Below are 15,323 nucleotides of genomic sequence, written 5' to 3' on the forward strand. Positions count from 1 at the left end.
AAACAAGAGCGATCCCTATGTGATAGTTTTTTTCTTGCCAAATTACCGAAAATGATGAAGGAGACGTGGACAGAAAGAATGTGCACTGTGTAGAAGAAGAATTAGGTTTAGAGAGGTTTGTTTCCCCAAAGTTGTGTGAGATTTAGAGACCCATTTTCCTAAATAAAAGCTTTTTTTGGCTTTATAAATGTTGATTGATGAAAAAGCGAGTATGATAAAAAAAAATTCATGACTCCGCCCACGTTAAATAGGTATTGAAAACCTACCTAAACCGTGCCGTAGTGACATCTAATGGTGACAACAAGTGAGGAACTCCTCCGCTCGAACCTCCCTTTTCCCAATTTAAAGAAAACAAATAAATAAGTCACAGTTCTGAGAAAAAAAGTCAGACTATTTTCTCAGAATTTTGATTTTAAAGCTCAGAATTCTGACCTTCGTCTCAGAATTCAGACTTTTTCCACCACTTATTGGCAACACAAGGTGGCGGCTTTCGTAAAGCAAGGCCCTTGCTTGGAGTACATTTAAAAGCTTTATCTTTAAGGCTGTGACAACAAACTGATCCTCATTTTGAAGCCAGTACACAAACACGATCATATTCACCGTAAACTCTCCTAAATGTTGCCACTTTCTGAGTTCCAGGTTTTTGTCTTCACACTACTACTGAGTGAAGTGCACTTTCTTCAAGACATTATTTCCACTCTGCTGTTTAAAAAATTTAAAAAATTAAAAAAAAAAAAAATTAAAGCTTAAAGTCCATATATGTATATATATACTGTGTATATATATATATATATATATATATATATATATATATACAGTATATATATAAATATATACACATATATATATATTCACTTTGTCTTTGTGTTCATGTCGGATTGTTTTAATTAAATGATTAAAAGCATTTAAAGCCTCACACATTGACAGATTGGGCCAAATCGAGCAGCACAAAAGTTGCTGAGGGGATTCCTTCCAACATGACAGTTTCGGCACACGTCTTAATGAGCAACTTTTAAATAAATAGTCCAGATCATCTGGGATTTGGAAGATTAAACACTGACGCTTCACACGGTTTGTTTGCCTGTGATTACAAAAAGGTAGCTTTTATTACTTTAATTCATTATATATATATATATATATACACACACATATATAATATAAATACAAATGGAATGTCTTTATGCTGATGACGAAGTCATTGAAGTATTTCTGTAACATCACTTGCATAAGATGCCCCCCCAAAATATTGCACACTTGAAATATGAGCACATTACTTGGGGAGAAAATGCTCTCGTCCGGCCCAATCACTAAATATTGCATGCATATAAGTGCATTTATTTTTATATCCACTAAATATGAAGGAGAGGTGCTTAAACCAAAGCCTTTACAGACCTTTAAAAGTGTCATGATAGGCCCCTCAGAGCACACACTGATTTTTACATACACTGCTGACATCTTTTACATTAAGTCCAAATTGCACCCCGTTTTGAAATTAGCTCAGAGTCTCATAACGACGTCTGTGATTTCCGTTCTCCACGTGAGAAAAGTCGACGTTTGACGTTTGTCCATCATCAGCGCCGTCTTTAAAACGTTCCAAAAAAAAAAAAAATCCTGAATATTATTTTATTAACTGTGAAAGTGCAGCGAACAACATCAATGCAGTGTGAGTGTGACCTCATTTTATTATAATCTGCCTTGCTCTGAGCTGGTTCTTCGCCCCCTGAAGGAGAATAGCTGGGATTTCATGACTTTGCAGAATATGTGAGTGGATTAGTTCATGGACATTCAGATATTTCATTTCATTCTGTGTAAAGTTGAATATTTTCTTCTCCTTCTTTACTTATATTTATATAAAATTTAAAGGGAAAAAGTTTTTTCTCAGAATTCTGAGATTAAGAATTCTGATTTTAAACTCAGAATTCATGCTTTTTCATTTTAATTTTTAATTTTTTATATTTTTTATTTTTATATATTTTTTTAATTCTGACTAATTTGAGATTAAAATCAGCAAAATGTTTGAAACTTTAATCTCAGAATACTGAGTTTAAGAATTCAAACTTTTTTCTCAGAATTTTGACGTTTTGAATTCTGACTTTGTTGAGATTAAAATTCTTTTGAGATCAGAATTCTGAGATTAAGAATTTTGCTTTTTTTTCTCAGAATTCTGAGATTAAGAATTCTGATTTTAATCTCAGAATTCATGCTATTTCATTTTTTTATTTTTATTTTTTTTTTTTTTACATGTGGCCCTAATAACAAACTAAAAGGTTGCCACGCTGCAGGTGACTCGCCCACACAACTCGCTTCCTAACTGCTGTCCTTAAACGGTGAATCTCACAAACCCTGAGAGCCGAGTGTCACTTGTTTCCAAGGCAATCTCGACTCGTGTTGTGCTCTCACAGATCGATCGGTGTCTCGAATCGAGCAGTGTCTCGCACTTTCTGTCCAGATATTGACGTGGTAAAGGTAGGAGAAGCCTTTTTTTTTTTTTTCTTTCCTTCCACGAGTTTAAAAACTATGGTTCTGACTTTGGAACTTCCCGATTGAGAGCGCTCAAGTAAAGTCACAGCAAGAGTTTGGTCCAAATTTGATCCTAAAACACAAGGATTTACTCATTTAAAGAAGATGCTGTTCCAACTTTAATATAAGAAGCTGCACAGGTGTATTTTCCTCACTCAAATAAGAGCATATGCATAACAAAGGGTTTATTGAGCCTTTATGATGCATTCTAAATACACTCATTTGCCATTTTATTAAAAGCGTTAAGTGCTCTTTAAACTTTAAAGACGGTTTCTATTGGTACACATAAATATCTCACAAAGCCAACCCTGAACATGTTTTATAATTACGCTCATTATGCCTTATTAAATGTTAACAAACACGATTTTTTTTTTAACTTCATAAAACTTGCAAACACCTTTCTAGTAAGAAACTTAAACTTAAAATAATAATTGAGAGTGAAATCACCTCTTGTAGAACGTCATTATTGCTGTTAAGAAGGAAGCCTACGTGTTTAAATCTGTTCATTGTGCTTTTATTAACACTAATTTATGTGTATACATATCTCATGGGTGGATTTTATTGATTGTTGGTCACAGCTTGTGTTTTATTAAGATTTGTCTACAGACCAACTCTTAACCATAATAAATGATCCAGACTTTCAGGAAATAAAAAAATAAAAAAATAAATAATAATAATTAATCCCCTCCAACCCCTCATCCTCCTCCTCTTCCTCACATATACTTCAGAGCGAGAGATGAGGTGACTCTAATTATTACTGTTTCATTTATTATTATCTTTGTTTTAATCTTATTCATTTCATTTCCTCAGCGTGAAAAGAGCGTTTGATAGTGACAGTGTAATAACAGCGTCGCTGCGCGGAGCCTTGACTCTTACGCGGCCAATTCATCATCATTGTTTTTATTTTTTTTCCGACGACGACAACTCAGGTGATTTCACAGAACTGCTGCTGCAAATCAGACGAAATGGCCTTGAGTGGATTTGTGTGTGTGTGTGGGGGGGGGGGGGATGCATATTCAGTCTTTAGCCATGACCTGTTCTTTTTTTTTTTTTTTTTCTTTTTTTTGGCCACTGGGTAAGAGAAGTGTTGCCACCATGATTAATGGTCATGATTACCTACTCAGAAAATGTGGTTTTCTGGCCCAGCGGCTTCACTTTTATGACACAAACCTGCGGCGAGATGCTTCATCATGAAAACACGCCGTACAGAGGCGCTGTGTGTGTGTGTGTGTGTGTGGTGATGAGTTCACGCCTCACTGACGCACTCCGTTACCGTCAGCGGTCAAATGTAATCAAATGTTTGTGTTAATGTAACGGTTGTGAGCGAAAGAACAGAACTGAAAAAGCTGGATTCATTATGACAGATATTGATATTACACAGTGAGTCTCACAGACTGTTTAAACTAAAGAACTTTGTCAGTTCAACTTGTTTCATTGGTGTCATTTGGTGACATGTGGCGAAAGTCTTGTGTTTTCTGCCCTCCGTCCTTTCTCCCATTATTTCCTTCTCCTTCATGAGTAAATGTAGCCACGGCAGAGACGGTGGGAAGCAACACTGCCCCCAGCACTTTGTGTAGTGCACTGCAGTTTCAAAAGGAAACGTCAATGACGCGTTTGAGCAAGCGCACTTTGCGCTACCGTAATTGCACGACAAATTCCAACGGTTTCTGAAAGCTGAGAAGTTGCATGTGTGGTTATTACGGTAATTAAAGTATATTTATCGTATTGTTTTCACTGAGACCAAAACTCAAACAAATGTTATTGGAAATATGTTTTATACTGTTCAAATTTTTTTTTCCTCATTTTAGTTGTTAACATGTAGTAAAGGCCTTATTATAATCAAGATCACCGATTATGTCGACGAATCGCATTCGCCTTAAAGGCGACATAGACTGGAAGCTCCAATTAACGCTGCGTTTGTGTGTGTGTATCTGCGTCATTACCTCGTTTATGAAACCCTAAAGTTTCAGAACAAACAGTTCAGCCACTGCTGAGAAAATAGGGTTTTATTGTTTTCCTGGGCTCTGTGAAGCAGATCGGCACTTCCCTATGCTGATGATGTCATCAGAAATCCTCACCACTCCTCTCACCACTGTAGCGCCTCCTGGTGCGGGCACTAGTCCGGGCACATCCGGTTGCGTACATTCAACCGCAGAAGAAGAAGAACTACTCTCGTTGTAGCTGCTGAGATGCAGAGCATCCACCGTGCCAGAGGGGGAGCTGTGTATCTGAGAGCTGGCCTATCTATTACGTCACTTCCAGGTACCTGGCCAATCACAGTACAGTAGGAAAGCTCTCGTTGGCTGGCCAATCACAACACAGTCCACGTTCTGGGGGTGTGGTTTTGGTCTGAAACAGCGCGGCTGACGAGAGCGTCAGTGAGGAGATATTTTGATCGGCTCGTTTGCAGCGATTAGGAGGTTTTTAACCATGAAAACAAGTTAATATATGTAAGTAGACCTCCATAACTAACGTATATGTGTGATACAAGCATTCGATGTCACCTTTAATTGTCATGTGGGATGAGTTAAAGCCAGAGCAACACTGACGCCACACAAATCAGGTTAAAAACCTTCGGAAAAAAATTTGAATCCTTTGCACATGCTTCATATCACAGACGAGCTGCTGACCACAGAACAATAATAATAATAATAATAATAATAATAACCTTGGAGAGCCTCAAGGTTCGACAGTAGCACAAGATTGATGCCCTGAACACCTCGCTGCATGTATAGGTTTTTGCGCTTAAGCCTTTGCATCTGCTGCAGCCGTGTGTGTGTGTGTTGTTTGTGCTCCCGTGTGATGCTACCTCATCATTAACCCGAAGTTAATTTCTGTCACAAACGCCGCGCCGGCCCTCATTACGCCCCTCGCCGCTCCTCCACCTCTGCCGAACGGCTCTCATCCTGCCACCGAGCCTCAAAGGTTAACGCCTCCGGAAAGGTCACGGCTCACCGTGACATTTCTCTTGATGACTTATTTGGTCCCTTTGTCTCTAATAAATATCACCGAGCTTGTCGCCGCCACTCGGAATGACTCGCTAATTACGCCGTGATGAGAGCGAATTGGTCCCGAACTTAAGTGAACCTGTTAATAAGCAACACGGGCCGGTGATTCATCGCAGGTGTCGCGGAGCATGCTTCCAAACAGGCGGATAAAAAGCAGCTATGATTTTTGTCAACAGCTGCCAGTGACACTGTCAATTACACAGTTTTTTTTAGTGAACCACAACTGGCATTTATTTATACGGTACATTTGCAATGATAGGATAGATGGAAAAGTGTCATAAACACCAGCTATTCATGTGCAGTGACCCCTTGTTTGTGTGCGATCTGTGGACAAAAGCACGTGTGCAATATTCTCGTGTTCTAAAATGTTATGTCTTTGTCGTTTCTGTTTTGTTTTTAAATGTGGAGACAAAAACAAAACATTCTAATTCCAGACAATAAAGAAGGTTTTATGTTCAGCTATACCTGCAGCTTCTCTCTCTCTCTCTCTCAGCGATTACATACCTGTGCTGTGAGTGGAGGGGGAGAAGGTGGGGAGGGTAGTTTAAAAGGAGGACTTTTGCTGTCCTCCCTCCGCAGATAGTTTTTGTTAACTTACTACCCACCTTTTTGCCGAGATCTCAGAGCCTTTTCTTTTGTTCACTCTGTGGCTGACATGATGAGCTTACTCAATAAATTCCAACTTTTAATTGGGTCATTTTTGTGGCTTTCATTCTTTCAGGGAGGCCAAGGTACTGTAAACTGCTGCTTTTCATAGCTTTAGAAAATGAACCTATGAAGCCTTACATATATTTCAGGGCAAGGGCCTGGCTTTATGGATGTTAGATTAAAAATATTATTTATATTAATTTTTTACACTGAATTTTAGGAGAGGTTTGAAAAAAAAAAAGGCAACAAAAATTCAGTGCTTGAAATTTGATGGCTTTTAACCGTAGTTCCCTAACGTTAAATGGAGGAGTCTGCTGTTTTTTGCACTCTGGACCCAGGTAAGCATTTGATTGCATATGGAAAAAAAAGTGTAGAGAAAATGGCAACATGCATCTTCTCACCATAATTTTTTTCCCATCACGGAAATTATATTTTTGGCAGCTCCGCGGTGGACAAAGTGAGGCCCACTCCATCGTCCTTTTTATATAAACGGCTGCAAATTATGGCTTGCATCATCGTTGCTATGATTCTAAATCTACAGTATATCCAGCTGCACATTAAATACAGTCTAAGATCAAAAAAAAAACAACAACTTTAAATGCTTCAGTAATGTTCCGTTGTTCCTTGAGCTTACGAGCGCCTCCATCTATCACCGAGCTGCAGGAAATGTGAGCGCAGTGGATGAGAAATCTCAGTTCCCCCGGCTTCGGTTGCAGCACTGGCTGGATGATCAACGGCGCCATCAAACTCTGCAAATGCATCACGGTCACTGTTGCTCAAGGAGACCCTTAAAATCTTACTTATGGCGCCTTTAAGACTTTCAAACGAGGGAAGCAGGCAGCCGCAAACACGGAACGCAGCCGCAAATGAATCCTGACAAAACAGCCCTTCTATCTCTTAAAGCAAAGGGGACAGGACCTGCGAGCGCGGACGCCAGCTTCGATTACAGCCTTGACTGGAATGCTTGAGTAGAAAAACAACATTGGCGTGTTCATGTTGCAGCTAAATGCAGAGAAGTACCGTGCGTGCGTGAATCCCAGTGTTTTTGTCAGGAAGGTGTCGTCGTTGTCTGAGGTCGTCAAAATTGCCAATGAGAAGTAGATGAAGTGGAACGGCGTGTAATGTGGTCGGCAACATCTCTCCCCAGACGACATTAGACATTCCATGATTTCCATTTTAATCCTTAGTGAAAGGGTTCATTAAAACGCGCCATAAAGACCCTCACGAGCTGTGCAAATGAGCGCGTCCCTGCTCGAAAACAAACCCAAATTATTACAATTTTTTTCAAGTTGAAACACACAGGATGTCACAGCGGATGGCTGGATGAATGAATGAATGAATGAAGCAGACTAAGCTGTCCCTCTAATGGCCGTGTCGTTGTGTCGAGGCCGACTGCAGCGGCTCAGCCTCAGCTCTCCGTTCGCTGTGCTGAGCCAGTGTGAGAGTGGACTTTGTTGCCACTGTGACTCAGTGAAGTGGGTCCAACTCCGCTACGGTGGGTGGCTTTATTCCTCCTCTAAGCTTGTTAGTATCTGGCGTTTTTCGGGGCTGATGTGTTGTGCCACAGACCAAAACAACTTTAGCAGGCAGCTATAGGGCCGGTGCCGTATCGCGTGCCGCCCTCTGTCCGCCATCTATTGATGTCAGAATGTTTAATTCAACCACTCATTTGGTTTCCACGCCTCCAAGTTTACCATGTTTTTCTCCACGTTTTTCTTCTTCTATGCACTGACTTTTTCTTCTGTTTCCCAAATCCTTCACCTATGGACTGACTTACATTGACATTTAAGCATTTAGTTTTATCCAAAGCGACTTACAAAAGAGGAATAAGCTGCATAGAAGTAGTCTTGGAAAGAACTCGAGGGGTAGCATGAGCCTTTAGGAGAGCATTTAAGCAGACCCATGAGGCACTGTATGCGAAAGCATCAGTGATTTGCCAGTGGAGACTTCTGTCTCCTTGTGTGTCCCGAATTCTTCTTCTGTGCACCAGCGTCTTCCTCTCCGTCCCAAACGCTGTATCTTCTGTATCACGGCTTCTTCCGTTATTTCCGAGTCACCGCTCAGAGGGGAAAACTGTGAACTTTTGCAGTTCAGTTGAACGTAAAACTCCCAACCACATGACTTTGAGAGCTTCCCCACTTTCTATAAAAGACGCCAAACCACCTTTCATTGTCAATAGTGACAAATATACACAAGACTGTTGGGGCCTTACGCAGCTCCTTCAGTCAGAGACTGATGCACCCTAAGTGCAGGACAGAGCGCCTCCGCAGGTCATTCATTCCAACTGCAGTACGACTCTACAACAACAGTGTATAAATATTATAACGATGTTTACGTCCCTGTTGTTATCACGCTTCATTTTTGTTCTGCCATAACGCCATGTTTACACTCACCACCGAGAGAAACTGCACCTTATTACATATGTATATTTATATTTATACTTATATTTATATATATGTGTAAATAATTTCCTTCCTACTTGTATTACTTACTTGTATATTGTTTGTTTGCTTATTATCTATTGTTGAGCTGCTGTAACGCCGTTTTCTCTCCACTGTGAGATAAATGAAGCTATCTTATCTTATACACATCAATCTTTCGGCTCTATGACTTCATTTTGTGCATGTCACTAAAACATGTGTCTATATGTATTTTTAGTGTTGGATTAAAACAATAATAGGACTTACTAACCATTTCCTGTTCCAGACGATCCCATTTCCCCCCGTTTCTCTTTCTTTTTCTGACTCCTGTGAGCAAAATCAACAATGATTCTACTGCTGCTATACTCCGTGAGAAGATGTTTTTTTTTTACTTTAGACCTTTGTGGTGAACGTGTGATTTTTAAAGCTTTCTGGAAAACGAAAGAAAATGAAAGAAATTGCTACTCTTTTGAGGATTAATACGGATAATTATGTTAGGGTTGCTTTGAATTCTTTATTGGATTTCACTTCCTTTGACCTTTAACCATGTTGTTTTTATTGAATTGATATTTTGGGAAACCACAGAGAAAAATACTGTGTAGGTCAATACCAATCTGTTTATTTTTTAAAGATTTCGAATTCTTACAAAGCTGTATTCATTAAATAACACTACTTATTTAAAGCATCCAACACAATGAAGATAGTTTGTACTGAATTAACCACAACAATAGGAACAAAATCCAGATCTCAAAGGCTGCAACAATACATCATAAAATCACCAGAATCAGACAATCATCAAAGCTAAAAGGAACATGTTTTAAAAAAAATTAAAAACCTACTTCAAAGATGGCGACAGTTCAAATACAATCTAAAAATGTCCAGTTGATAAAAGTCAGTAATCTGGCAGATCATTCTAGAAATGTTTGGGCCCGGACTGCAAATAGTCAAATGAGTAAATGAAGAAAATTTGCAAGCCATATTTTACATTCATAACCATTTATTTCCTCTTCTACTGCTTTGTCCTCATCATGAGCGTCGCTGGTGCCAATCCCAGCTGACATAGGACGAAACACCGTGGACAGATTGCCAGTCCATCACAGGGACACCAAGAGACAAACAACTGTCGTTTACCGGGGCCTACCTTCTTTAAATAACAACAGGTGGTGATATGATGGTGCAGAAAGAGACTCAGCTGACACAAGGCTTGTATAGAACAAAGAGAACTTTATTGTTGCAAGCCAGTATCAATACAGACTCTGCAGGCCGAATCCTAGAAAACCCTGCCCTGGGTTTTCCCATAACCACAAATTTTAAAGCCTGTCTGACATCATCAATTTGTCTTTCCCGGTCTTCACATCCAAGGCTGATGTTCTCATGCTCTTTTTTACCTATTGTACATCAATTCCCAAAGCATGACAACACATTGGACAGCAGCAACCTGTGTTGTCGGCTCTCCCAGACTCCAAAAACACAGGAAACACCTGGTACCCTCCCCTCAGATCTACGCATCCCTTCGTTAACTCCCTTTTGGTAGTTATTTGGATTCAAATTAATTTCATATATGTGTATATGATTCTTTCTGGGCCAGACACTACACAGCCATTCTCTCACACTCACGGTCTAATGGCCAAATCCCCAAATCTGCATATTTTTGGACTGTGGGAGGAAACCCCACGCACACTCAAGGAGAACATGCAAACCCTTTTATTTACGTACATTGCTGAAAATTGTACTTGAACAAACAGAGTAGGTCATTTGTAAATAAATCATGAGTCCTCTGCAGTTAGTGCCGGCGTGGGATTTCTACAACAACCATCATCTCGTCTCTCTCCTCAGCTCCGGTTAAAGCAAAAGACCCACGCGTCGTTGACTTCCACCTCACAGGCACAACTGAGCAGGTTTGCGCGGCGCTAAGCACGCGCGATGGTGATGTGGAGACGAAATGGGAAGGCGTACGTCGGCGGTGCTTTTAATGTACAGACGCCCACGGTCCATCTGGTTCAGCCACACTTCATGGAGCGTGAAGTTAAAGTCTGTGTCATTAGCCGGGCTCAACGCGGCTGCTTCTAATCCCGATCACGTCCGAGGGTGGGCCGGTTCATCTGGGACGCCATGTTGATAATGAGGCATCAATAAACACGCGAGCGTTTTACTACGTGATAAAGAAATGTTTAGGGCTCATTGTTAGTTTATTATTATCAACATCATCGTCTTCTGCCTGAACAATAACATACACACTGCAATCAGGCCGCTTCATAAGGAGGTGTTTGTAGTTTATTTGTGTACTTGAGTTACGAGGGATTATCCGTCTACTTTTATATTCATAAATGTTCTGTAAACTCAAGATTGAGTCTTTTATTGACTTGTTGAGATGCGAGGACAATGAATTCGAATTTGCATTCGCCTTTATTAGACAACTTCCTGTTTGGAACTTTTTGTTATGCTGTTATTTAAACCTTCCTTCAGTGTTTGGGTCTAATCCGAACCCATTTTGAAACTCACAGTTACTGACACACGTATAAACGCGTACACACACTTGCACACTTATACCAATGATTGCACGTAACGTACTGTAAAAGCTATAATTTTAGATGATTGTTATATTTTTGAGAATGGTGCAATTATGTTTTATCTTGGCTAAATACCCTTTTTAAAGAAAAGAAAAAAAGCCTCACCAGGGACATGGATTGCAAATTAGCTTTGGCTTGAAATCCTCTATGCTGATTCTGATTCTGATTCTGATTCAATTAAATTAGGACCTGAACAAATCTGAACAAATGCAACTGGCTTATTTAACTTTGTCACACCTTTGGTCAAAAATAGAAGCCATAATGAAATAACTGTCAAAGATTAAAAATTCACCTAAACATTCAGTACAGTGAGTGATCGCACAAATATGATGTTTCTTGTTGTCGTGGTTGAACCCAAAAAAGAATTTCTCTGTGTTTCCATGCATGCTGCTTCAGAAGGCAGTCGTGCTCGGACGACAGTTAGATTAAAAAAACAGTCATGATCCACTGACATGACGTGTATATATATAAAAAAAACAATATTGGCATCCCTTTGTGAGCAGTAACATTTGTGAATCTGTTTTTTTAAGCCTCTTGCACACCTGGATTTTGGCACTTTGCCTCGTTCCTCTGGGTAGATCCTGTGGAGGTACATGAAGCTGGATGTGAGCTGTCATTCTTCTTTTTTTTTTTGGCTTCTACAACGATATTATTTTAAACAAAAAGGTGCGGGCCTTGTCTGAACAACTTCAAGGGCAGCCAAAGACTTGACCCTAGCCTCTCTGGTGTTTTCTTGGTTTTATGCTTCAGGGCATCGTCATGATGAAAGCTGAACCACCACCTCGGTGTCAGGTTGTGTGCATGATTGCACTGACTTCCTGAGAGGCAATATAGGCTGCTTTAGTGCTTTTGAATTGATTACATATAAAGATTCAATTTATTTATATATGTATATGTCCAGTATATACCTTCTTAATGGTATGGAAATGTGCATATTCATTGTATGCATCTGTGTTCATGGCATAATAATCAGCTTCAGCTGTGTTTCTCTGTCTGTAGTGCTGAAAGATTTACATCAAAAATCCCATTGTGTCTCTATCCATGGTCCTGAATGCAAACGCTGACTTTGTCCCTCTATCCATGGTGCTGAAACTTTCCATCCATGTCCAGGTTTGTGTCTTTTTCCATGGTGCTGAATCTGACAGAACATGTCCAGTTTTGTGTCGCTTTCCATGGTGCTGGAACTTTTCATCGATGTTGAGGTTTGTGTCTCTTTCCATGGTGCTGAATCTTACAGAACATGTCCAGGTTTGTGTCTCTTTCCATGGGGCTGAAACTTTTCAGACATGTTCCAGGTTGGTGTCTCTATCCATGGTCCTGAATCTTCCAACTCCAGTCCTACTCCGTGTTTTAATTTGTGGTGAATCTTTTAAACCTAGTGTTGGTTGTCACTGTCCATGGTGCTGAATCTTGAAAATGTATTTTTTATTATACATACATATATGTTGGATTATCTATACTTTGCACCTGTGGGTTAAAATGCTTAAATGATGATGTGTTGTGTTAGACACATAAGAACAGAACACCCAATTTGAAACTTTTCACAGTTTGCTATATGACTCACATTCTCTCCACTTCTGTACTAGACATCCCATGGGTTTAGAAGAGAAATGTTTAAGTTCCACTTTCCTCCGGGAAAGTAGAGGAAGAAAAAGGAGAAAAGCAGTGCTTTGACATTCTGTATTGAATTCTTTGGAGAAAAAAAAAAGTAGCTACTTACACTGGCTATGTATTGTTCAAAGAGCCTCTCAAAGTACTGATGTATGACAGCAGGTTTTGGGGGCATGATGGGAACCTGTATTTGTCCATATTTAACACTGATGTATTTCAACTTTAAAAGGAAACCACTTCATTTCATCACAGATGAATGAATGATTGCCCTGCTGCTCGTGCTGGATGTAACAGGATTCAGAAACTCGCACTTTTTGTTGAATATTGCTCACCAAGTTGTAGTTAAATAGTTCAAAAGATAAATCCACTCAGTATCCACCCAGAGGTAATTAAAATGTTATCTTAATTAAGCAATAAACCTTAGATGTGCCCTCAAAAGTTACATTAACACATCTAGAGCACCAAATTGTGTTCATAAAAAAAAAGCTATTCAAATTGTATATTTTTTTCATTTCAGTACATATCAAATCAATTAATTATTCTCAATATATTTCATGCAAACTGGATTATTTTTGGTTAGATTATTGCAGCCTGGTATGTGTGAATTATTAGCAGAAACATTTGTTTATATGCTTATTTTTGTACAATGTCAAGCACCAAAATGTGCTCATAAAAACAATGAAGCTATAAAAATGGTGATTTGAAGGGGAACAACTTTTACTAAAATACTCACTAGTATTTTAGTTAAAGTTCTTCCAGTAGATTTTAAATAAAAAAAACCTGTTTAAACCTTTCAATTTGTAAATTATTTAATATACAACCTTTCATATAATGAAAAAGCGATCTATATTCTTACCTTTTTACATTCTGTTATAGGTAACATTTTCTAGGAAATTAACTGGAAAGCATGAGCATTAAAATGTGATTAAAAAGTAAAATTTGACCTATTAGGAACTATTTTCCTATACTGGTCATTTCCGACCAGTACAACTTGGGGTTGTTACCTAGTTAAATAAACAATTTCAAAGTCAATGATAAGCGATGATCTGCAACATTCAGATGCTTAGTGTGGAGGATGCCACGAGGTCTGAGACAATATTTAAGCTTTAGGAAAGTTGTAAGTGGGTCACATTAGAGCAAACACTGCAGGACGTTTAAACAGCTGTTGGTGACAAATTAATGAAGTTAAGGTTCTTTTCTGATATTCAAAATCTGCCATTTCTAACCTGCAGCACACTGGTGCCCGACTTCAGGGACTGATTTTTTTGGGGGAGATTTAACATGATAACTCCGAGACAGAGGGTCCATGTCAATTTGAATCATTTCCCACTTCATTTATTGTCCCCTCAAGTCTTTAAACAGCCTTAATCCCAGCTTTAACCCCCCCACTTTATTGCTCATAAAGAAGGAACCGATTTAAACTACTCATATCTGGGCAGATTGGATTACGGTAAAGCCCTTTGACTCCGCCGCCGTTGATTTCCCCGGAGATGATGGAAACAAACTTTAATGAATCTCCATCTTTACCCAAAAAAAAAAAAAAAAAAAAAAACACCTTCTCTTCATTTCATAATATGCCGTTGGCGATAAAATTAGTCAAATGCCCAAATCTCACATGACTCAAGAAGGTGACAGGTTTTGTCCCGGGTCGGTAGTTTCTGATCGAGTCCTAGCAAGTCAAAAAAAAAAATGAGATTAAAATATTTAGTGAGGAGTTGCCTCTGAATTCTGATGTGACGAAGTGAAATCACGTCCCGTTTCTTCAGATTAGATTCAGGTAAGAAATACATTGTATGTATGAACTGTATGAACTTAGAAGACATTTTAACGCTGCTAATGTTTAATCCTGAAATGTATTCATGACGGACATTAACAAGTAAACATGAGACAAGAGGGTATTCTGGACACATGACAGTCAGACCACACGCTTTACAATATGCCTCCTGTATAGGACAGGATGCTTGAGGGTCTGTCCATATATGGATATGGTGTGTTAAGGAAGTATAGATGTCTCTTGTATGACTAAATGGTGATATTGTCCAAACTTTAGAGATCATGAGACAGTTTGGTATATAACTTGGTTTTTTTAAGTACATGTCGCCCCATGGAAACAGGATGACATCTAACAATGATAATGCTAGATAATCAACATAGGGTTAGTTTTGCTCTTCTGGGGCAGAATTGTTCGGAGATTGGGCAGGGGGGGTTTTCTTTTCTACACCATCAACTCTTCACCTATCGTTCGTAGAATGACAACATCTTTATTATGCTGGACACAATTAATTCCTTTCATGGAGCTCGAAGAAGACGACGTCTGTCTTGACTTTTTACTCCCACAGCACAGCAGTTCATTTTGTTATGAATCTCCGGGCAGGCATTTTCAGGTAATGTTCCAATTGCTTAAAGGTTACTCTCAAAAAAATAAAAGGCCTTAGTCACTGCTGAAAACTTTTTCTTCTTCCCCCCCTATTACCTGTCAGACATGAAAGCCAGTGTATCCACATAACCCTTTCATTGTGCAGGGAATATACTCCCCGTACTTATTT

This window comes from Solea solea, chromosome 1, assembly GCF_958295425.1.
Source record: "Solea solea chromosome 1, fSolSol10.1, whole genome shotgun sequence".
Taxonomy (NCBI): domain Eukaryota; kingdom Metazoa; phylum Chordata; class Actinopteri; order Pleuronectiformes; family Soleidae; genus Solea; species Solea solea.